The sequence below is a fragment of the Nuphar pumila genome, chromosome 5, assembly GCF_984573655.1.
Source record: "Nuphar pumila chromosome 5, dmNupPumi1.hap1.1, whole genome shotgun sequence".
Lineage (NCBI taxonomy): Eukaryota > Viridiplantae > Streptophyta > Magnoliopsida > Nymphaeales > Nymphaeaceae > Nuphar > Nuphar pumila.
This window is the reverse complement of record NC_143253.1, coordinates 15,167,909-15,193,296: the sequence shown is the minus strand read 5'-3', so window position 1 is coordinate 15,193,296 and position 25,388 is coordinate 15,167,909. Positions and strand designations below refer to the sequence as shown.

Here is a 25,388-nt window from a genome sequence, read left to right as displayed (position 1 = left end):
AGGATCAGGTGCCATCACATGGAACACTTTGAGTGTGCCTCTGCACCTGGATGCCCTCCATCTGTTTTGGGCCCCACAACTGACAGACTGTCAGCCAAAGATGGAGCCTATGTAACTAAAACTAAGTGTGTCAATGGGTCGGGTTTGACCCGGACCACACCCATAACAGACCAGGATCAAGGTTTGGTAATAAAGAATTTAGTTCGATTAGAATCCTGGTCGAACACTAAAGGTCCGATTAATATATGAAACTAGGTATGGTTTGGGAAATTTCATACCAGAGCCGAGCCCAGTCTGGTTTTCTATTAAGATCTGCAAATTTTCAATAATTTTCTAATTTAAAAAAGATAAAAAATTTATTTTGCCAATTATGATCCGAGTCTCGTTCATGTAATCTTTATAGGAGCCGGATATGATTTCTTGTGTGAGGGGTCTGATTGGACTCAAGCCCAAACCTGGTACCAGTACTTCAAATCAGATCCGGGTGTTTGATCCCTCTTGTACCCAAACCAGATAATGTAACCAGGGATTTAATAGTTGCCAGAATAGATTGCACCTACAATCTACCAAGGAAAAAGTAACTTTTTTTTTACTTTTGCATCTTTTGATAAATCGAACTTCATAGATGTGATCTACATGCTTATTTTAGGAAGAATGGACTTTTGAATTGTCGAAATCTAATACAATGCAAAACTTGACAATTGAAAACACATCAAATTTTCTCTAACTAAAAAAAGATATTTTATTAGTAAAAAACAATTCAATAGTTCATTCCCACTAAACTCTCCATATTAAATATATATGCAAGTGGTAGTTGCCTACCACTTTTCCAGCCTACCGCAAGCCTAATGGGATTTTGAAGGGTTTTTTTATTTTTTATTTTTATTTTTAAATCTGACCATAGAGATGTAATCTACATGCTTGATTTTATAGGAATTGGCTCTTGGATGGTCGACATGTTAGGTTTTTATAATATTTAAAAATCCATGGTAATCCTTAAAAATATATTATTTTATTAAAAAAACATGATCCAAGTGTCATTTCTTAGCAAAACAACCAAGTCAAACACATTTGCAGGGTCAGGTTTGTGAAAAAATAACCCTGAAATGTGGAGGTCGAGAGGAGAAAAGCACATTGTGGTAACACGTTGATGCGGGGTATCGTCACATACCTGTCCCTGCCATTGCGATGATGCGGGAGATGGATGATCTCCTCAGCCGAAATGCTTTTGTCGATGAGTACAGGCCTTCAAGCAGTGCGTGAGCAGGGACCGATCTCTGTAAGCCTTCAATTTTCACACCCACCACTGCGGATCATGTGGTGCATATATGGGTATCCAAAGGAAACCTCCAAAGGGTCACCATGCATCATACCAAAAGGTATGATGCATGGGAAGAGGCACATACGAAGGAGCACCATGTTTCCCAACATTCTCCCACTTGACCCGAGTATGTGAAAGTTCATGTGGATAGGTCTTAAGTCCATTTTATCGGTCCAAATTTTGTTGTTATGCTGAACTCTTAACCTTTATGAGCAAACTTGATGCATAACCAACAAAAGAAAGAGCGAGAGGAATCATATCTTTATTACCAAAATGTGATCACATAAAAGTCAGTGTACATGATTGCAGGATTTCAAACAAGCCCATCCTCTTAACATGTTCAACATATAATCCCGGGGCCAACCCCTTAGTAAGAGTATCAGCAATCATTTACTTAGTCCCAATGTTATCAATATACACCAAAATATTATTTGTCCTCTCCTTTACAACAAAATACTTTAACTCCATATGCTTACAAGATGTAGTACTTTTGTTGTTATTGGAGAAGGATACAGCGGCTTCATTATTACAAAATACTTTCAGTGGTCTCCCAATGGATTCAACCACCTGAAGTCCTGAGATGAAGTTTCACAATCAAATGGCCTGTGAAGTTATCTCAAATAGAGCTTTGAACTCAGCCTCCATGGTGTGGGCAGCAGTACTGAACTGTTTCCCACTCCTCCAAGAAATCGCACCATCGGCTAGCAGAAAAATGTAGTCTGTGGTAGACTTTCTACTATCAGGATAACCTCCCAGATATGCATCTGAATAGCCAATAACTTCAAGGTGGTCCGTCTTTCTGTAGGTTAACATATAATCCTTTGTCACTTGGAGATAGCGCATGACTTTCTTAGCAACTTTCCAGTGAGCAAGACCAGGATTCGACTGAAATTTGTCAAGGACCCCGACTGCAAATGATATGTCAGCGCGAGTGCATGTCTGGGTGTACTGCAAGCTACCGACCACTGATGCATATGATATCATGGTCATCTGTCCTTTTTCTTCTTGAGTTTGTGGGCAGTCCTTAAGGCTCAATTTATCTCCTTTTAATATAGGTGTCGTAGTAGGAGCACAATGCTTCATCCCATATCTTTTGAGAATTTTATTAATATAAGCTTTCTGAGAGATACCTAGTATACCTTTAGACCTATCTCGATGGATCTTAATGCCAAGAACAGAGGCAGCCTCTCCCAGATCTTTCATTTCAAAATGGATGGATAAAAATTGTTTGATTTCTGTCAGCATATCCTTATTGTTGGTTGCAAGTAAGATATCATCCACATAAAGTACCAGAATTATGAACTTACTCTCACTTGTCTTGAGGTATACACATCGATCAACGATGTTTTCTGTGAATCCAAAGGTCAATATGACTTTAGTGAACTTCATATACCATTGAGGGGAGGCCTGTTTAAGTCCATATATTGACTTTTTCAACTTGCAAACCAAGCGGTCTGACTTATCTTTGTAGAAACCTAGATGTTGTTTCATGTATACCTCTTCACTTAATTCACCATTTAGGAAAGCTGCTTTTACATCCTATTGGTGTAACTCTATATCAAAATGAGCTATTAGGGCAAAAAGAATTATCTTTGACTCTTTAGTTGAGAGAGGAAAAAATGTCTCATTTAGTCAATGCCCTTCATTTGAGTAAAACCTTTAGCAACCAGCCTTGCCTTGTACTTTTTGATATTGCCTTTAGAGTCTCTTTTGGCCTTGAAGACCCACTTGCACCCTACAAGCTTGACTCCTCTAGGCAATTCGACAAGGTCTCCTACTTGATTTTTTGCCATAGATTCTAGCTCTTCTTTCATGACCTCTATCCAAGACGAAGATAACTCACACTCAACATCTTCCTTAAAAGAAGATGAATCTTCAATATCTATGAAATCATTGGGCTCCTGTAGATACACTGAAATTCCACTAGAGGGGGGGTGAATAGTGAAATGCGATAAAGATCGATAAAATAAAATAATCAGGCAATAAGGCACAACACATAAAACACAGAATTTATACTGGTTCGGTCAATACCCAGACCTACATCCAGTCCCCAAGCAAACCACTTGAGCTTTCCACTATAACATCCGAGTCACCGGATAAATAGTACAACACCCTCTTCCTTAGAGGTCTTCTTCTCTCAACAGAGAATGGGCATACCCCCTTCCACAGAGGTCTTCTTCTCTCAACAGAGAAGGACAACACCCTCTTTCACAGAGGTCTACTTCTTTCAAAAAAGAAGGAAAACAGTGAATAACAGAGTTACAATACTTCCTGTACAACCTTCAGAATGATATGAATGCACGAATGAAGGATTCTCAAAATGTTCTGTTTGTCACTCAGAGGATACTCTTTGTCAAAGAGCTGGACTTGACTTTTTCTCTTTTCTTTTTTTTTCTTTTTCTCTTTCTTTTTCTCTTTCTTTTTCAAGGCTCTCTTTTCAAATATCGAATAGGAATTTTTCTCGTTGTAAGCTCACATGTCCATTCCATGTTGAATAGTTTATTTGAGTGTGTTTATATAGCTTTTTAAAAAAGTAGTCGTTACATTTTGAAATCGTAGCCTTTTTGAAATGTGAAATGTCATGTCATTTCAAAAACATCTTTAGAGAAATTCGAGAAAGCCTTTTTCCATAAAAGTAAAATATAGGGTACACTAGTCGTTGTAATTATTTAGGTAATACATATTTTATGTAAAAAGTCTATTTCTTATAATAGTACATTGAACGTTGGATTGTGGTTTTGTCTTTATTCTAATTAATGATTTGAGGTACATAAGTACTTCTTTACTTTAAATGAGTGTAAGTACAATGAGTGCTTTGAGATATTTATTTGTACATAGTCATGTCAAGTGTTTTCTTTATGTTGTGGTTTTCAAAGTCTTCAGAGAGAATGAGGACTACAAGAAAGTTGACATTCTTGAGGAGGATATTTAACAAGGATTTCTTACAGGAGGTATTTAATGCTATACAAAGAGAATGATGACTTCAAGTAAGTCGACATTCTATAAGTTTGTAAAAAGGTAACTAGAGTCGTTTCAAAACCTTTATTATATTTGTTTTCTTTGTGTAGCCGATTTCATGTTTTGTCTTTTTCCTATATTTGAAAACATTTCTTTAAAGATGGTAACTAGAGTCTTTTCAAAAACATATTATATTTGTTTTTCTTTATGTAGCCGATTTCATGTTTTGTCTTTTTCCTACATTTCTTTTCATGTTGTCTTGTATATGATGTAAGGTACAATTATGTCAAAAATACCTTTTTCATAAAGGGTTGTAAGAAGGTATAATTATCAGTTTTCAAAAAGGAGCTTTTTGAAACTATCGTATACTTTTATGATATAGTTTTTATGAATGAGTATGTAATATGCAATATGCATGTTCCTGAAGGTTCTGTTACATATGACTCTAAAGAAGAAAAAAGTCTTCATCTTGAGGTAGCCGATCTCTTCAGTTGATCTTTAGGAATGCATGACTCATCAAGCTTTTTCTTCAAGGAGTATGATTGCATTAGTTGTACTTGAACAAGAAGTCTTCATCCTTTTTGGGTGAGATATCCTTGCATCAAATACTCGTTAGATTTATGGCAAAACATATTTAGTCATAATATAACATTTTCAAGAGGACATATTATCATATCATATAAAATCAAATACGACAGTGTATCATATTATGTGACATCAAAACAGAGTTTCTCAACATACACTACATAATATGGATGAATAGCAGATATTTTAATTCTTGTGGATCTCCTGACAGGTGAACTAACTTGATCAACCTGTGGATGCTCTTCAACATGATCCACAAATGGTTCTTCTTGAATTGGTGCATTACTAATAGAATCAACTTTTGTTTCATCATTCGATTGAATAATGAAGGAAGTTTTAAATTTTTAGGTGGAGTAACTTTATCCTGAATTTCCTCAAAAGAGTGGTTTTGCAATGCATTTATACCAACAAAATCATCTTCTAAAAATCTATCTTTATCTGTTTCTACTATTTGTGGTGTATGAGGGGGACAATAAAACTTGAAACCTTTTGACCTTTCTGGATAACCAATGAAGAAACCACTGATTGGCCTGGGGTCAAAAGCCTTAATGTGGGGATTATATAATTTTGCTTCTGCAGGACAACTCCATATGTGCATGTAACTTAGACATGGTTTCCTACCTGTCCACAACTCATAAGGCATTGTTGAGACAGCCTTAGTAAAGACCTTGTTTATGACATGTACAACTGTTCGCAGAGCTTCACCCCACAGAGTGATAAAAAGGGTTGAATAATTCAACATTGCATGTATCATTTCTTTAAGCGTACAATTTCGTCTTTCAGCTACACCATTCTGATATGCACTTCCCGACATGGTGTACTGAGGGACTATTCTTTCTTCCTTAAGAAATCTTACTAATGGTCCTTCTCGTTGTCCCATCTCAATGAAACGCCCATAGTACTCATCACCTCGATCTGATCTAACTATTTTTATTACGTCTCATGTTTGTTTCTCTACTTCTTTCTTAAAGTCTTTGAAAACATTATAGACTTCAAAATTTTCAAATAATAAGTAGAGATACATGTATCGAGAGTAATCATCAATGAAGGTGACAAAGTACCTTTCTTCTGTATAACAAGGAGAGAAGGGTCCACATACATCCGTATGAACAATTTTTAACTTATGATTGCTCTTTTTGGAACCTTTTACTGTATGTGTTGGTTTGCTTGGCCTTTATGCAATCTAAACACGGTTCCTTAACTGTGAAATCAATGGATTTAAGAATCCGTTCTTTTATAAGTCGTTGGATCCTATCTTTAGAGATATGACCAAGACGACGATGCCAGATCATATAGGATTGCTCATCCAATAAGCCATGTTTATTGCCAATCAACACATTTTTTTAGAAAAGGGTTCCATAAAATTAGACATTAGTTTTCAGACGATATAATCCATCACATACATTCGCAGAACCAACAATAACTGAATTCTTATAGATAGTCATTTTTGAATTTTCAAATTTAAAACAATATCCAATAGAATCCAGCTTTGACACAGAAATGAAGTTCCTGTTGTATGTAGGTACATAAAATGTATCAAATAAGTCCAAAATAAAACCATTTTCCAAAACCACTCTGCAGGTTCCAACGGCCTTAACAAGTGAGCGCATCTTATTTCATAAGAAGATGCTCCTTTCATGATCCGTTGGATCCCTTCAGTTCAGGAAGACCTGCAAGGTACTGGCAATATGTACAGTTGTACCCAAATCAATCCACCAACTATTAGTTGGAATGTTGATTAAATTACATTCATGAGAGACGAATGACAAATTACCTTTCTTTGCCAGTCATTTCTTGTGTCTCATGCAGTCTGCCTTTAAATGTTCGTTCTTCTTGCAAAAGAATCACTTGATAAAAGATTCCTCATTGGTCTTGGTGCCTGGCCCATTGAACACAGACGCATCTGAGTTCCTCTTTGCCTTTTTTTTAAAGGCATTCTTTTTTGCTCCATACCTCTTGTGACTTTTATGAGAAGATACGTGAGCACTATGTATCTTCTCTCCTTTCAGTCTCTCTTCTTCCTCAACACACTTAGACATCAAGTCATTGAATATCCATTCATCATTATGAGTGTTGTAGAAGATCTTGAAAGGTCCATATTCACTAGGCAGAGAAGTCATTATTAAGTGGACCAGAAAGGAATCAGATATGTTGACCTTCATGTCATTCAATTGAGTTGTCATATTTCTCAGTTCTAGAATGTGTTATCAGATGTTCCCCCCACCAGTATATTTCATAGATATTAACCTTATCATCAAGGTGTTAGCCCTTGCTTTATGTGAACTGACAAACTGCGTCTCTATAACTTCAAGAAATTATTTTACTGTTCTGCATGTGGGTATGGCACTTCTGATATTTTTAGCCACACGAGACTGCAGAAGCAGTAGGCTAAGTCTATTTGAGCGCTCCCACTTATCAAAATCAATTTTTTGTTCAGCTGTGCTATTGTCAGTTAAAGGTGCAGGCTCAAGCTTGCGTAGGGCTAAATCTAGATCTATATAACCTAATGTGAATTGTACAGTTTCCTTCCAATCATTAAAATTTGAGCTGTCTAGAAAAGGAATATGGCTTGGACCATCAGAAACCATAGAATTGGACACTGTAATGACAAAAGGACATACATAAATATTCAAGCACATTCAAGATTTGAAAAGGTAAATGTAATAATAAGACCTCTTTATCATTTACACTTTTCTAGGCAAGTGCTAGGGGTCATTATGGTCCCACTTTGGTGAGTACCCATAACACGCAAATGCACTTCACCTCTCACTATTTGATAAAACTGAAAAAAAAATATGTAGCCAGAGACAAGTAGACATGGCACCTTTGGGTGCTACATGTTTCATGTGTTGGGATACATTTATTTTCATTTTATCCTGTTAGACTCTGAACATGACATCATTGCCTTTGAGAAGTCCATCATTTCATCAAGTCTAACATAATTCTAATATTGACTCATCCCATTATTGGAACAAAATAACTTAATTAAGCACACATTTGACCACTTTGGTGATTACAAATGCATCTTAATTACAATTCAAATGTCATTCTTTATGTTAATATTGTCAATATGATGCACAAAAAATATATATTTCTAAAACATTAATGAAAACATTATGCATCATAACATAATGTGTAAAATAAACTAAGTGTTATACATGTAAAGTGCTTAAAACTCCTTAATTGATTCTAAACTGAATGAATCAATTACAATGATACTCCAAAATGGTCCAAGAAAACCCCAAACACATTGAACTGACACCAAAACCATTCAAAAACATAATGAACCGGTGAAAATGGCCTCTGAACCGGTCAGAAAAATACTGAGCTGGTCCAGAAAACCTCTGAATTGGTCTAAAAAAGCTTTGAAACTGGTCCAAAAAAAGATGAATCGGACAATAACGGACAGAACCAGTCTAAAAAAACTTTGAACTGACCCTCAAACACCTCGAACCAGTTTTATACTGCCCAAAACCGGTTACAGAACTTGAAGAACCGGCCTGAAACAGGTAGAACCGGTCCCATAACTGGCTAGAACCGGATGAACCGGTTCTGGAACCGATATGTCCAGTTCCAGACAAATTTGTTCTGAACTGAATTGTCCGAAACTGGAACCGGATTAGGTCGGGTCGGGTTCAATGATAAACAGTACCCGGAATCCAAAACAGTAAATGGATTCCGGTACTGGGTCTGTTCGCCGGGTAATACCCATGATATGATACCTGATGGATCTGAGTAACGGATCTGAAAAATTTGAGGACCTGGGATCTGAAAACTAAATGGATCCGGTCTTAGATTTGGATCTCGAAGCGCTCCACTGACCCGGAATCCAGAAACTTAATGGATCTGGGTCATTAGGTTGGGTCAGATACAGTGGCATACCCAGATCCATAAAGCTTTATTGGATACAGGTTGCGGGTCTGGGTCTCGAAATCTGAAGGAGACCTGAACCCCGACATGGGATGGGTCATGACCCCCCAGATTGGGTCTGCAAACACCAGACCCGATCCAAAATGTAAAATAAAACCCGTTAGGGTTTTGTTTTTCACTCTTCTCGAAACTTCAGAGAGAGAAAAAAAGGGGGAAACGGCGGGCGGCAGGCTGACCACCGGTGACCGGCGGGCGGACCATTGGCGATCGATGCCTCTGGTGGAGCAAAAGGCATCGCCGTTTCCCAGCGTTGATGCTCGACCCAAAAGCAAAAAGGGGTAACGACAAGGCAGCGGCGAGTGGACGACAGTCCTCCGGTGACTGGCGTCTCCGGCAGCGAGTAGCAGAACAACACCGGGAAAAGGTTTTATCGGCGTCGCTCAACTACCCTTACTTGTCGGTGAAGCCTTGGGCCAACGACCGCACTACGCTGACAGACCCTGGATCCCTCGGATGCCACATGTCGCCGGACGACGAAAGCATCTCACTCCTCGACGATAAACCCTCCCCCCTCTCTACGCTTCAGCCTGCGGCGACCCTGGATCCGGTTGTCTCGACGGTAAAGCCCTTTCCCCTCTCTGATAAATTTTTTTTAAGCAGTATCTCGGCGACAAATGTCATCGGCTGAGACAAGAGAGAAGGGAAAAAAGGCATAGCCAAGTCGCTGATTCGGGTCTCGAACCGAAATGGTTCGATTCCTGAGATGAGTGATTCGACCTGAATTGGCACAATCGGGTCTCTGTATGGGTCGGGTTCAACTAGATCTGACTCAAATCCAAAAGGATTCGAGTCAGAACTGGTTCAAAAAATGGACCCAGCCCAAACGGTACGCCGGTTCCTGTTTACCCTCTTTCTGTTTTAATAGAAATACAAAGAGGGGAAAACAAAGACCGTATGGGGGACGAACCAGATGGGAAACCAATGGCTCTGATACCACAATGTGGAGATCGAGAGGAGAAAAGCACATTGTGGATAACACATTGATGTGGGGTATCGTCACATACCTGTCCCTGCCATTGCGATGATGCGGGAGACGGACGATCTCCTCAGCCGAACTGCTCCTGTCGATGAGTATAGGCCTTCAAGTAGTGGGTGAGTAGGGACCGATCTCTGTAAGCCTTCAATTTCTACACCTACCACTGCCCATCATGTGGTACATATATAGGTATCCAAAGGATACCTCCGAAGGGTCACCATGCATCATACCAAAAGGTATGATGCATAGGAAGGGGCACCATGTTTCCCAACAAGAAACACATATTTGCTGGTTATAAGCTTATGGTAGGCTAAAAAAATGGTAGGCAACTACCACTTTTCCATATATGCAAAGTTAGATTGAGCTCAAATGACTTGCATCTTGAAATCCCAACTAGATTGTAGGTACAATCAATCATAGTAAATATATATCTTGCAACCGGTGTGGTTTGGTGACCTAGAGTTGGATCCTAGCGTCAAAGATCAAATGTGTTAGAATCTATTGCGGCTTCTCCAGGTCCAATAGTTGAAACTTAGTAGCTTGGTTATAAATTCAACTTTCCCTTTAGAGATTCTTATGACTACAAGAAAGACAAGTTCATAAATAATTCTTGCTTGCTGCATGACAAAGTTTATAAATTCAAGTACTCTATATACATCACACAAACATTTAACCAATTTAACAATGCCCTTGTTAAATTAAAGGAATTGACATTATATAAGCTCATTACTAATTTGGCTTAGGGATGGTTGTACCCCGTAACTTGATTTGTTTTATTGAGCAAATCTTAACTTTGACCTATGCATAGGTTTACACAAGGTTAATCTATTTGAGCTGTATGTATCTCAGTGTTCTTACTGTTCTAATGATTTTAATTTTTTAACAACTCACTTTTGGCACCATTCCTTGTTTTGGCAGAGACTAGAGAAATATGTGAAATATTTTCAATTCACTACTCAAAATATGTCAAACATGTCCATTTGATATTTTTTATTGACAGTTTTACGCTTTTTGTTTTTAATGGAAATAAAAATGATGAAAACAAATAGCTTATTAATAATCAAAGGCCAAACCCTCTATGGTTTTGTGTGTCTGGTGAATTACATGTCGTACTAATCATTTTTTTTTATATTCAAGTTGGGGTTAAGCATACCCTTGTTTATTGAACCAAGTACTAACTGTAATTTGTGCCTACAAAAGAAAATCACCCTTGTATCAATGAGTGTCAGTTGAGGGGTAATCTTTCTAAGTCTTGGTTATTCCCACTCTGTGTAATACCCGCAATTTTTATCAGAAAAATAAACTTAGATTTTTAAGTCATTGAGGTGATTCAAGAATATTTTATTGTTTTAATTATTTATTCGTAATTGGATCTTGGATAACCTATTTGGATCTTCAATGTTGGATCCCAAATATCCTGTTTAGAACTCCGATATTCCATTCAGATCTTAGATATCAGACCACGAACCTTAAATTGCATATTTAATAATGGATTTCGGTCAAATGGATTGGATTTCTGGTAATGGATCCTCATTATCGGGATCAAATTTAATATTGGATCCAGGATGAATGAAGCGGATCAACGAAGTTTAATTCAGATTCTTAATAAAGAAAAATTTTATATCAGATCTATAACATTTTAGAGGGGTCTGTAATAGCATATGTGAGGGGTGGATCCACATTACAACATTTGGATCCTGGACCTCGGAGATTCGAATGTTGTATGGATCCAATTAAAATTTTTAATGTTGGATCTATAATAATTTGTTGGAATCCATGATTCGGATCCAGGACCCATATCAATTGGGGGTCCATATATATAATATCATATACATATATTAGAAATAAATAGATAAATAATAATAGTAATACAATAGTAAACATATATTAAATATAAATAATTTTAATAAATTTACGGTTGGATCCATATGGATCCAACTTACGAATCCAGATCGCAAGAGGGACGCGGATCCAACACTCGATTGGATCTCGGGTCTCGGACTTGGACCCAGACCGCGCCCCGTGTAAAGAGTTATGAAAAAAGAAAAAGAAAAAGAGGGCCTCTACCCGATAAATCAATTGTTAGGGTTCATTTTTTAACCCTAACTCGTCGTGAGGAGTGGCTGGGGAACGAAATGCGCAGCCGCCGATGGCAGGGGGGGGGACCCCGAACCCCTCTTCCATCTCTCTCTCGCTCCTCTCTACCTCCCACACTCTTCCTCTCTCGGCATCGCTGTCGCCGCCAGCGACCTCCCTGCAACATTCTCCCCTGTTCGAGCTCGGGTAACATCGCCGCCACCCTCTTTGCTTCACACCCACCGTCTCTCTCTTCTCCCCGTTCCTCTTGACCGTGCTCGATAGTGGAGCAGTGAATACCGACGACATCCCAATCGTGGCAGCCTCTTCCCTCTCGCCGAAACAGGTAGGATCTCTGTAGCTTTTCCTGTAGCTATACATATGCTCGGGTGTGTGTGTGGGAAACCAAAAAGGAAAACCCCCAAATCAAACCCTCGGGATTTAGGTACAGTTTTTTGGTGTTTTTTTTTCATGTGTGGATGTTCCGTATGCACGGTATTGCGATGTGAAAAGTTTCTTTATGAGATCTCAATTTTTTTTCCTGTCGATGTTTCCATGATTCAGTAGATTGATTTTCTCAAGTGCTTTATGGGAAATTACTCAGTCATTCGGGTGGGCTTGGTTTTGAACAATAGTCTAGAAAATATGCCATAAGGCTTGCGGATATGCTTGCTCACGTATAGTCCGAAATCTGCCTCATACACATAGGTTGAATCTGTAGAGTGACATTGAAAAAAAAAATATACATTTTTTTATTTATTTATTCAGTGTTAGCCTGATAGTAACATGGATTGTGGGAGGTATGGATTTTGACAGAAACTGGTATGGAGGGGGTTTGATGACAACGAAGTTTGTATGCACTGATTCTAATCGAATTCTGTTTGAACTCCAAGATCCAGGAAGTATTGTTCTATTGGGTACAGGGCAACTACCATTTCGTTGTTGTTCCTCTTGTTAAAAATCAATCACTGCATTATTGTAAGTAGCCAGAAAGATGTGGTACGGTCTTAAACTGAATATAATGTCAATTTCTGTTCATGGGTGATTATATATATGATTGGCAATATGAGAAGTCTGTCTTCATTTTTAACATACATATTCTCAGTAAACTTGCATATTTAAAAACATGTACAAGGTATTATCTGAAGTATTCAATGGCATTAGGTATGTTTAGTTTTTCTGCATTTGATGAAGCACCAAATATGTTCGGATAACGAGTGAGAACTTGGGCTTAGTTGCTAAATGGCCATACAGTCTCTTTAAATGTTTTTAGCAAACCTATTATTTCATAGGATGGCCTCCTCACATTGTTTCCTTCCTCATTCGATTAAGTGGAAATCCTTGGTTCTCATTGATTAATTATGTGTCTATTTCCTATGGAATTTCTGAATTTCTCATTAGTAAAAAAGTGATGTTTTAGATGTAGAGGTCAGAAGTTCTTTGTTGTGCATGTAAGATTTATAATAAATGTCGGTTGCGGTGTGTGTTCTGGAAAGGGGGTGGCACAATCCCCTCAATATCATGATGTTGTAATAGCAAAGAGAATAGTTGCATTTATATCCTATGTGGTTCTTGATAATATAGACAATATATAGATGTATCAACGTTATGACTTAATTAAGATTTCTTTTTTTCAATTGTGTTCTGAAAATCAGTCTTGACTGACCCTGTTAGAGGATGTCAAGCAACCGATTATAATATACATAATCTGAGTATTGGTACGAATAGTAGATCCCGTTGGCTGAATGAAAACTATTGTGCAGGTCCTAATATGGTATGACACAGGTCATTATTCCGACTTCTTAAAATTTTATACTTGTCACTTGTTCTAAAAGTGTTAATACTCAGAGTTTGTACGATTATTTCTCCATTTAAATACCACAGATTATGAAATTGTAATATTCAAATTGTGGCATGTTTTGAATAGTTTCTCCATGATTAATTCAGTTGCATATTATGAGGCTATTATGTTTTATATGAAATTGCATGATAACCTGATGCTCATTGCCTAGTTAGCTGCCTAATTGATGATAATGTTCTGTTTCATAGGAAGTTGCTTACTAAGCTGATACTTAGTACCTTTTTAGATGCATATTAAATTGTTAGTCGAGTTGATATGTAGCTGCATATGAAATTGATATATGTAAATGAGTTATAACACTTTTGAGATTACATGGCATGGTCCCTATAGGAATCAGTTGGGTCTGCATAACTAAATGGATACCTGATATGGGTACTTGGACTGTTAGCTTGTGTGCTATGGTAATGCAATCAATGAAAAACTTAATCTTAAGTGTTGTGTGCTCGACTGGTTTAAAGGTACCAGGGCATCGGTGCTTACTGGTTTAAAGGTACCGAAGCACACTGGGTAATAACCATAAGACTGATGAAAAACTTAAATCTAAATTCTGTGGCCTGACTGGTTTAAAGGTACCGGGGCTTGTGTGCTTGACTAGTTTAAAGGCACCAGAGCACTTTGAGTGGGTTTATGCAATCAATGTGACAAAGGGTTGGGAATGTTTTATACACCTTGGTAAAATGACTAAGGTTGGGAATTCTACTGCTATGATAGTAGAAGGGAGTCGGAGAAATGCCCTATACTTCGGGAATATAATTAAATGAAAAGATTAACCCACTCAGATTCAGGCTTACCTTGGAGAGGGTAGGTGGTACAAAACTCCGGGGACGTGTTTTCTGTTTCGAGCTAAAGTGACTCGTTGGTTCCCAGTCCTCGGAGTTGGGGGGGGGGGGACCCGGACTACCAATATGTCCTAGGTGGTAGCTCTTTGTTCTTCTGCAGAAGTTAGGATGCATCATGTTTTGGTTTTGGCCTTTGCGAGATTCTCTCGGTCACTGGCCGCTCCCTTAGGATTTTTAGTCTCAGTTAGAATGTTCGGGTTAATAAAATAACTTTGAATATTATACCCCCGAACGTTCTCTTCTGTGATGGTTGCCTTGGCCCGTGTATACCCACGGGATAAGATAAGATAAAATAATCATTATTTAGAACAATTAGGTATCACAGTGAGTTGAGTCATTAAAGAGACAATTTCATATTCTTTCTAGCATGCTTTATGTTCTGAGCGTGTGATGTAATTCAAATCCTGAAATGTGTGGATATAAAGTAGTTGTGATGAAATGGCATCCTGAAATGTGTAGATACGAGATGATTGAACTATTACATGAAAGTTATGTAGGTTATTGTTAGTTGTTGTTGCATAACCTACCTCACTTGCTTATTAGTGTTGCGTAATATGCTTCACCTGCTCAGTTATTGTTATGGAACATGCTTACATGCTCAGATTTATGATTGTTGATTTTTGTTGCATAATCTGCTTACTTGTTTAGATATATGTTGAAAATCCCTTTGACATCCACATCACGTGCGAGATTCATGATATACCTGCATTAAGAGTTACAGTTTTCCTACTTAGACGTGGTAGTCTAATTCCAATTAATTTACTATTTTCAGGTAAAGAATAGGGTTTATGAGCGGCTGCGGGATGGGGCATTGGATCGAGATTTTTAGATTTATTGTTCCAGGAATAGTTTGAGTTCCTTTTATGATTTTAACTCTGATGATTTTCATTGATAAAGGGAATGAAATAAATGTGTTGGGTTTTCTCTCCACCGTAATGTCTCGAAATTCTTAACCCTATATTATTAATTGTTTTCGCTGTTATAAAAAAAAAATTCCTCTTAAATTTGGGTTAAAATTTTGAAGCGTTACACTCTGGCTAGTTGTGCTTGGTCATCCTAATCAATTTTTAGGGTTCAAACTTTCCTTTTCATTATAATAACTCGAGTACCTTACCACCATTGTACAAAGAAATGGTCCTCACGAGCTAAGTTGCATATAATTATACATGGAGAAATTTCTTGATTGAGAACCATCGTTTTCTTAACTCTGAGACTCCTTTTACTTAAAATTCCAACTTTTCAAAAGTCCCAACTCTACATCTAAGGTTTCATGAAACTTCTGAAACGAGGACAGGGGTTAACTTTTTTTTGACAAAACGGTGGGAAACATGTAAAAAAAATTTATTTTTTTTATTTTACTCTTATGAAAAAAAATGAAAAATGACTTTATTGTATGACTAATTTAACATGTTTCCTTAAAAACCCTACAATTTTCACTGATCTTTGGATGTCCAAAATAACAAATACCCAACCTTGTTAGGACTGTTTTTAGCTTTCCTAATTGTGAATTGACAGGTTATTGTTATAAAAATTGTACCACTCATCGACTAGTAGTACAAACCATCACTTAAATCTAGAATTGTACATCTTGTTATGCGTTCCTCATGAACTTGCATAAATTTATTTATAAAATTTTGTTGAAACTGAAACCACTAAATGTTGGGATCGTCCGGCGTCGCCTCCTCTGTGACAGGGCAAAACTAGAGAAGTGTTATGTAAAACAATAAAACACAGGGCGAGTTGCTACATACCTGAGGCAGCCATTGTCGGTCTGCAGTTGCCGGAGGGCGGAGGTCGCTAGAGCAGAAGAAAGGTGGCTGCTAGAGGGTGATCGTCGTTCAGGATGAAGGGGATTCTCTGCTCAGCCGGGCTGCAACCACCATGAGCGCAAACTCCCTTAGGCAGCCGGTGAGTAGACATTTTCCCTCTTGATGGAAATCGACTGTATGGAGAGGTAAGAACTTGGAATAAAAACCTCTCTTTCGATTTCCCTATATTTTCCTTAATGAGGGTTGCTCATGATGCCCTCTTATATAGGGCATAGGGCGAGGAACGGTTTGCGTAACCGTTCCCCCTTGATCCTATGCAAGTTTATCAGAAAAGATCATCCTTGATGTGGGGATGAATCCACATCGTGGATAACTACCACGTAAATCGTGGTGGTTAATCCAACATTCTCCTACTTGATCCGGCGATAAACCTTTTAACCAGAAAACCTTATGAGAATAACTTGATGAATAGAATGACCTTTTTATTCTATTATATAGCTCCTTAGTTGAATCTCTAATCCTTATGAGATTAACAACAAAAATAATGAGAATCAAGAACTGAAAGTGGTCACTTTATTTATATGCATATGTCAAAAAGAGTTTAATAAGCTCATCCTCATTACATGTTCGAAATATAATCCCGATGCTAGCCCTTTAGTAAGATGATCAACAATCATTTCTTTGGTACCAATATTAACAATATGCACTAAATGATTCTTCGTCCTTTCTTTAACAACAAAATACTTCAATTACATATGCTTACATGACATAGTACTTTTGTTATTGTTCGAAAAGGACACTGTAGCTTTATTATCACAGTAGACTTTCAGTGGCTTCCCAATGGAATCAACCACCTTTAACTATGATATGAAGTTATTTAACCATATAGTCTGTGAGGTAGTCTTGTACAATGCTATGAGATTTGTCTCCATGGTGTAGGCAGCAGTGGTCGTCTACTTCTCACTCCTTTAAGAGATTGCGCCCCCAGCAAGTAAGAAGACGTACCCAATAGTAGACTTTCTACTATCAAGGCATCCTCTTAAGTCCGCATCTAAGTAGCCAATGACCTCGAGGTGATCAACTTTATGATACATCAACATATAGTCTTTTGTCCCTTGCAAGTACCGCAAGACTTTCTTGGCAGCCTTCCAATGGGGTAAACCTAGGTTAGACTAAAATCTGCCAAGCACCCCTACTGCAAAAGAAATATCAGGTCGAGAACATGTTTGCGTGTACTGCAAGCTGCCAACAACTGATGCATATGGATAATGACTCATATGTGCTTTGTTAATATCGTCCTGTGAATAATCCTTTAGGCTCAGCTTGTCACCTTTTGATATGGGTGTTGAATTAGGAGAACAATTCTCCATCCCATATCGCTTTAACACCTTATCTATATAGGATCTTTGGGAGAAGCCTAGAAAACCTTTTGCTCTGTCTCGACGGATCTCAATGCCAAGAACATAAGCAGCCTCACCCATATCTTTCGTATCAAAATATGATGCAAGAAACTATTTTGTCTCTGAAAGCTACTTTATATCGTTGGTTGCAAGTAAAATGCCATTCACATACAACATTAACATAATGAACTTACTCCCACTTTTCTTAAGGTATATACAATGATCAATAGTGTTTTGTGTAAACCCGAAAGTCACAATGACTTGAGAAAATTTAATATACCATTGTCGGGAAGCCTATTTAAGTTCATATATTGATTTATTGGGCTTGCAAACCAGACGATCATTTTCAAAGAAACCAAGAGGTTGATCTATATATACCTTTTCATTCAGATCTCTATTGAGAAACGTTGTTTTCACATCCATCTGATATAGCTCTAAGTCATAATGAGCTACGATTGCCAAAATTAGCCTCATTGACTCTTTACTTGAGATAAGAGAAAACGTCTCATTGTTGTCAATGCTCTCCATCTGGGTGAATCTTTTAGCAACTAATCTTGCTTTATATCTCTCTATATTACCTTTGGAGTCCTTCTTGGTTTTAAAGACCCATTTACACCCTATGGGCTTTACTCCCTTAGGTAACTCGAAATGATCCCACACTTGATTTTTAGCCATAGAGTCTAATTCTTCTTTCATGGCTTTTATCCAGTGTGTAGATTGTTTGCTTTCCACAACTTCCATAAAAGTCAATGGGTCATCATTCATATCTATGAAATCACCAGGCTCCTGAAGGTACACCACATAATCAGGATGTATGACAGATCTTCTAATCCTTGTAGATATCTAAACAAGTCGTTCTTCAGGTTCAGATTGAACTTGATCATCCTGTTCGTGTTGTTCTGCATTGTCCATAATAGGTTTACTTTGGATTTGTGCATCAACAACCGAATGATCAACCACATCATCATTATGAATAATAATGTAGTATCTTTCGGTGTTTTTCTTAACAGGTGACGAAACTGGATCTTGTACTTCCTCAAAATCAAGGCTTTGAAGTGCACTTAATCTTACTGAACCATCTTCAAGGAATTTTGCCATATACGTTTTAACAATCTGTGGTGAGTGAGATGGGCAATAAAACATGTATCGTTTGATCTTTCTGGATAACCAATAAAATATCCACTGGTTGTTCTTCGATCAAAGGCTTTAATGTGGGGGTTATACAACTTAGTCTCTGCAGGACATCCCCATATGTGCATATAAGACAAAGATTGTTTTCTACCTGTCTATAACTTGTAAGGAGTTTTAGGCACAGATTTTGTAGGTACCTTATTCAAAATATGCACAACAGTCCTTAATGCTTCACCCCACAACTTCATGGGAAGTGTTGAATAATTCAACATATCTCTGACAATTTCTTTAAGCGTACGATTTTTTTTTTCAGCTACACCATTCTGATAGGCACTACAAGGCATGGTATATTGAGGCACAATGCCTTCCTCTTTGAGAAATCGCGCTAATAGTCCTTCTCTTTGCCCCATCTCAGTAAACCTACCATAATATTCGCCACCTCTATCAAACCTAACTATTTTAATAACTTTATCGGTTTGTTTCTCTACTTCTTTCTTAAATTCTTTAAATATCTGAAAAACATTAGATTTTTCAAAAATCAAGTAGATATACATATACATTGAATAGTCATCAATAAAGGTGACAAAATACTTCTCGCATGTGTAACATGGGGTAAACGGTTCACATACATCTGTATGGACTATCTTCAATATCTCACTATTGGGTTTGACACCCTCTTTATATGTATTTGTATGCTTAACCTTTATGCAATCAACACATGGGTCATTGTTTGTAAAATCTAGAGATTTCAGGATCTCTTCATTTACGAATCTCTTTATTCTCTTTTCAGAGATATGACCTAACCTTCGATGCCAAAGCATGTAAGATTTATCATTTATCAAGCTATGTTTATTTCCAACCAATGCGTATTCAGAAGTCAGGGACTCCTGAGTTTGAATCTTCACATTTAATCTATACAAACCATCATAAACTGATGCAGAACCAATTTCAATTGAATTTCTATAATTGAACAATTTGGAATTTTCAAACTTAAAACAATATCCAAATTTATCCAATTTTGAAATTGAAATTAAGTTTTTATTATATGATGGAATATAAAAGACATCATGAAGATCTAAAACTACGCCTATATCTAGAGTAATCCTGCAGATTCCAACACCTTTCACATATTAACACATCTTGTTTCCCGAATAAATGCGCTTCTCATGCATTGTTGGTTCTCTTCTGCTCAAGAACAACTGTAGACAGTTGGAAATATGAACAGTAGCACCAGAATCAATCCACCAACTATTTTCAGGAATTTGTATATTCATGAAAAACAAATGACAAATTACCTCTCTTTTCCAACCACTTCTTGTACTTTATGCAATCTGCCTTCCTGTGTCCTTTTTCCTTGCAAAAGAAGCACTGTATGGTAGTAGAGTCAGACTGCTTGTCTTGGGATAACTTATCCTTAGTTGGCTTCTTCCTAGAATTTCTCTTAAATGCATTCTTCTTTGGTCCTGCCTTGGAGCCATGAGAAGCCATATGTGCACTTTGCACATTCTCTCATTTCAACCTTTCTTCTTCTTCAAGACACTTAGACATGAGTTCATTGAATGTCCATTCATCATTATGTGTATTGTAAGAGATTTTGAAAGGTCTGTATTCCAAGGGTAAGGACGCTAGAACTAAATGCACTAGGAAAGAATCAGAGATGGTGAGCTACATATCATTTAGCTGAGACGCTATGTTCCTCATCTCCAAAATGTGCTGGCAAATATTTCTCCCTCCAGAATATTTCATAGTTATAAGCTTTGACATTAAGGTACTAGCTCTGGCCTTGTTTAAACTCACAAACTGTGCCTCAATGGCATTCAAGATTTTCCTCATTATTCTGCATTGTAGGATAGCACTGCGAATATTCTTAGCCATTTTAGATTGCAAAAGCAACAAGCTAAGCTTATTCAAGCGCTCTTACTTCTTAAAGGCAATCTTTTGATCAGCAGTGCTTTGATCAGTGAGGACAGCGGGTTCATCTATCCTTAGGGTCAGATCTAAATCCATATACCCTAATGTAAAAAAATAGTTTCTTTCCAATCACTAAAGTTAGATTCATCAAGAAAATGGATAGAACTTGAGCCATCTAAAATCACAGGACTAGAAACTGCACGACAAAAGACATGTATAAGGAAGCATTCATACGAGACTAAAACTTTAGTGAAAAAAACAAAAGAATAAATACCCTTAATATGCTTATTTCTAGGCGAGTGAATGGGGTCATCAGAATCCTACTTTGATAAGAGCTCCGACACGTGAAACCACTTCGCCTACCGACCATATTCGGTAAAACTAAGGTTCTTATGAAGTTAGACCATCAACACAAGGTACTTTGGATACACATGTGTGATGTATCTTGACATATTTACTTTATTCTACCCTACTTAAACTCCAAACACGATAAAACTACCTTTGGGTTGTTTATCATTTCACAAATCTAAGTACAATAGTAATATTAGCTAAAACTGTATGATAGTACAAAATTTTGACAACATACGTGTATTCAGTTACTTTGGTGACATGAATTCACTAAGTCATCTAACTATTCTTGATGCCAATATTAAACAATCATTCATGCATGCATAGTTACAAATAAATACATGAACAATAGCAAAAGCCAAGCTTAAATGGGTAAAACCTTGGGTCCTCAAATAAGAACCGATCTGAAAGCACTCTAAACCGGTCTGAAATAGCTCTGAACAGGTTATCCAAGAGTCTGAACCGGTTCTGAACCTTATGAATCAGTGACAAGTATGAATAAAAGTTCATAAAAACCCTATAACCATATGCCAAAATCCCTGTATTTTCTTATGTTTACGAAAATAGGGTCTTAGCATCTTGGAGCTTGTGAGAAACTAGAAAGAACCGATCGAAAAAAGCTCTGAACCGATCTCGAAAGTGGTTGAATCAGTCCCTGATCCGGTTTAGGCCAAATAGTGCCTGGACCCTGCTAGATCCAGGTCTGACCCGGTTTAAACCGATACCGGACTCGATCCGGTTCCATCTGATAAAAACAAACTATAAAACAGAAAACCCAAGGGTTTTCTATTTTTTTGCAAAAGGAGGTTAGGGTTAACTTAAATCGTCGTCGACAACCCATGTCGCCTGCCAGCGACCCATGTCACCACACTTGTCGGCGACCTTCACGGAGCCTGGACCGACGATGCACCTCTCCTCGCCCAACGGTAGAGGAAACATGGCGAACGCATCAGCGACACGTCGGACAGAGCTCGACACCGGAGAAGTGGCCGACGAAAGCTTCTGCCTCCCGATGACGTCCTGATGGCGATGACAAAACCCCCTTCTATCCGACGGTGGATCGGACAGGGGAATGGGTAAAAACCTGAAAACCCCTTGTTTTTTTTTGTCTGTCTGCCGCCTAACGACGACAGTCGTCGGTGTTGGTGACTAGCTACAGTGTCGCCCCATGGCGACCTGCATTGTTGGACGACCAGAAACACACCCCATGCAGCAGATGCGGAGTGTGGGCCCATAACCCAATGTTAGGATCGTTCGGCGTTGCCTCCTCTGTGACAGGGCAAAACCAAAGAACTGTTATGTAAAACAGTAAAACACAGGGGGTGTTGTTGCGTACCTGAGGCAGCCATTGCTGGTCTGCAGTTGCCGGAGGGCGGAGGTCGCTGGAGCAGAGGAAAGGTGGTTGCCGAAGGGTGATCATCGTTCAGGACAAAGGGGATTCTCTGCTCAGTCGGGCTGCAGCCACCACGAGCGCAGACTTCCTTAGGCAGCCAGTGAGTAGACCTCTTCCCTCTTGATGGAAATCGACTATATAGAGAGGTAAGAACTTGAAAGAAAAGCCTCTTTCTCGATTTCCTTGTATTTTCCTTAATGAGGGTTGCTCATGATACCCTCTTATATAGGGCATAGGGTGGGGAACAATTTGCGTAACCATTCTCCCTTGATCCTATGCAGGTTTATCGGAAAAGATCATCCCTGATGTGGGGATGAATTCACATCGTGAATAACCACCACGTAAATCATGGTGGTTAATCCAACACTAAAATCATAAATATTCTATTTATTCATATATACTTGACAAATTTGCATAAATATATGTGTGAGCACTGAAACCATTAAAATCACAAACATTCTACTTATTCGTATATACTTCACGAATTCACATAAATATATGTATGACTCTAGTTAAACTGAAGCTACTAAAATCATAAATATCCTACCTATACGCATATACTTCACCAATTCGCATAAATATTGTGTGAACCTCCATTTTAATTTAACTTAATATCGAATTATCGTAAATATCAAACTTAAATATTTGCAAATTTATTACATATATACCATATTTATTATTTTTTGCGGAGTTCATGAATCATATATAAACATGTTTCACACCCTAGGGTTATTTTCACATAAACTAAGGTTTTTTTGTGGTTCCAAACCTGTTTTCCTTAGACGACTTGTTCTGACAACTATTCATAGTTGGCATTCCAACAAACTATTCTTTGTGGGCCATTTTAGTATAAAATATTTGCAAAACTTGACATTATGCATAAAATAGTTGCAAAAAGTGGACAAATATTTGTCTCTTTTACATTTGCCCTGTCTCTTCGGTTGCAATGAATCCAACCTGTTGGTGAGTCCTTTGCACCATTGGCGGGAGTTCTTCTAGAACTCTATTTTCTGGGTTAATCTGGTTTGCACTAAACATGCTATATCCCACCGTAAGAAAGTGGCCAATGCTATTCCTCATAGCAAAGGCTATTCTAGCCTGACCCTCCCTTTGATCCATAGCTACTTGTATGTCAGTGATGTTGTCCAGAAGGGGATCCCATTGACATGGTATGATGCTAAATTTGTCCCAACTTAATGTCATCTCATGCCCTTCCTCCTTCCATGGCAGCTTCATGTAGTTCTCTTTACAGGAGGACCATGCTCTATGAAACTCTTTGTTCTCTACAATGTTTTCATCTTCATGGACAACACGACTTCTCATCTTCCAAACATGCCACACGACTATGTGAAAAGTTTGTTTCCAAAAGGTTGACAGCCATTTCTGCTTGAACTTGAACTTGAACCACCACTGCAACATGTGGATCAGTGATGGGGCACTTCGCTTAGATCTCCCAAATTTGCATATGATATTATCCCACAACTTGGCTGTGAAAGAGTACTGAAGAACTATGTGGGTGTTGCTCTCCTCTTGGTTACCACATAGAGATGGCATCTGTTGTCAAGGTGGATGCCCATCTTCTTTAAGCCTGTCTAAAGTTAGGAGCCTATTTTCGCAAGCTAAATACGAGATCCATACTGCTCGTGGAAGGTGTTTGTGTAGGGATGGCAGTGGACAGAGGCAGGGCAGGGGACAAGGTCTCCACCCCCGCCCCATCTCAAAATCCTGCCCTCCATCCCTGCACGGGTTTTGATTTTAACCTTCATCCTTGTTTCATGTCCTCTATCCCCGATCCAAACGGGATGAGGCGGGGCAGGGCCCGTTTCCCCTCAGTCCACTGCCATCCTTAAAGAAGGATCAAGGACGAGACGTGATGGGGCAATGCAAAGATTGGAGACGGGGACAGGGTGGGGCAAGGAAAAGTATAAGTTCATCCCCGGGTTTTGATTTTAGCCTTCATCTCTGCCTCTATCCCCATTTCATATCCTCTATACTAGATCCAAACGGGGTGAGGCGAGGCAGGCTCAGTTTCCCCCCGGTCCACTGCCATCTCTAATTTGTGCCAAATGTGATGCTTCTATTCCTCTCTATTAAATTTAACTTGTGGCCCTTGCCATATGCTCTTCCCAGAAATCTGAGAGCATTAATTTTCGTGGAAAATATAGATGGGGTTGCCTGGGAACCCACGGTGGTAACCAACTACAAATATCCTCACAGTTCAGATAAATGGATGACACTTTAAAAACTGAAAGATGTAAGTCAGAGAATACCTTATCATATTGCTTTGGAGTGATGTGTTACACAATGCGATGTTGGAGCCTAGGGCTCCTCCAGAATTTCGCATAAGCCCCATTTCCAATATGCCATTTCATTTCTGATTCAATAGATTTCCAGCCATAGTGATAAAACGTTAAAAACCACAAAATCTCATTTTTCAAAAAACTTGTGAGAATTTGAAAAAAAAATTATAAATCTTCTCTTATTTTGGCAAAATCTTGGCAATAAAAAATAAATAAAAAAATAAAAAAATTTATTTTTCATAAAAAAAATATTAAGAAAATTATTTAAAAATAAAAATACATGGTTTTTCATAATAAATAACAGTTTAAAATGTAAATATCACATTTAAATCTCAGTATTTATGTTTTTTCATAAATCTCACGATATTTGTAAAATCTAGCAAGAAATTGCCATTTTACACTTTCGAGCAATTTTTTGCAATCTTATCGCTTGATTTTTCATAAATCTCGCAATATTTGCCACTATGTTTCCAACCCCCCTTATGCCTTTCCAGGTGTGGGACCCTCTGCTACTTACTTTAAAGCACTACATACTCTTTTATTTGCGATACTTATTGTGCATGAACCGGGCCCATCTAGATTTAGAAATT

General features: G+C 38.0%; 1 pseudogene; it reads right to left on the bottom strand.

The window, feature by feature from the left end:
• Window positions 1–1,915: 1,915 nt before the first annotated feature.
• On the bottom strand, window positions 1,916–2,311 carry LOC149836902 (secreted RxLR effector protein 161 pseudogene; annotated as a pseudogene).
• Between the last annotated feature and the right edge of the window lie 23,077 nt (window positions 2,312–25,388).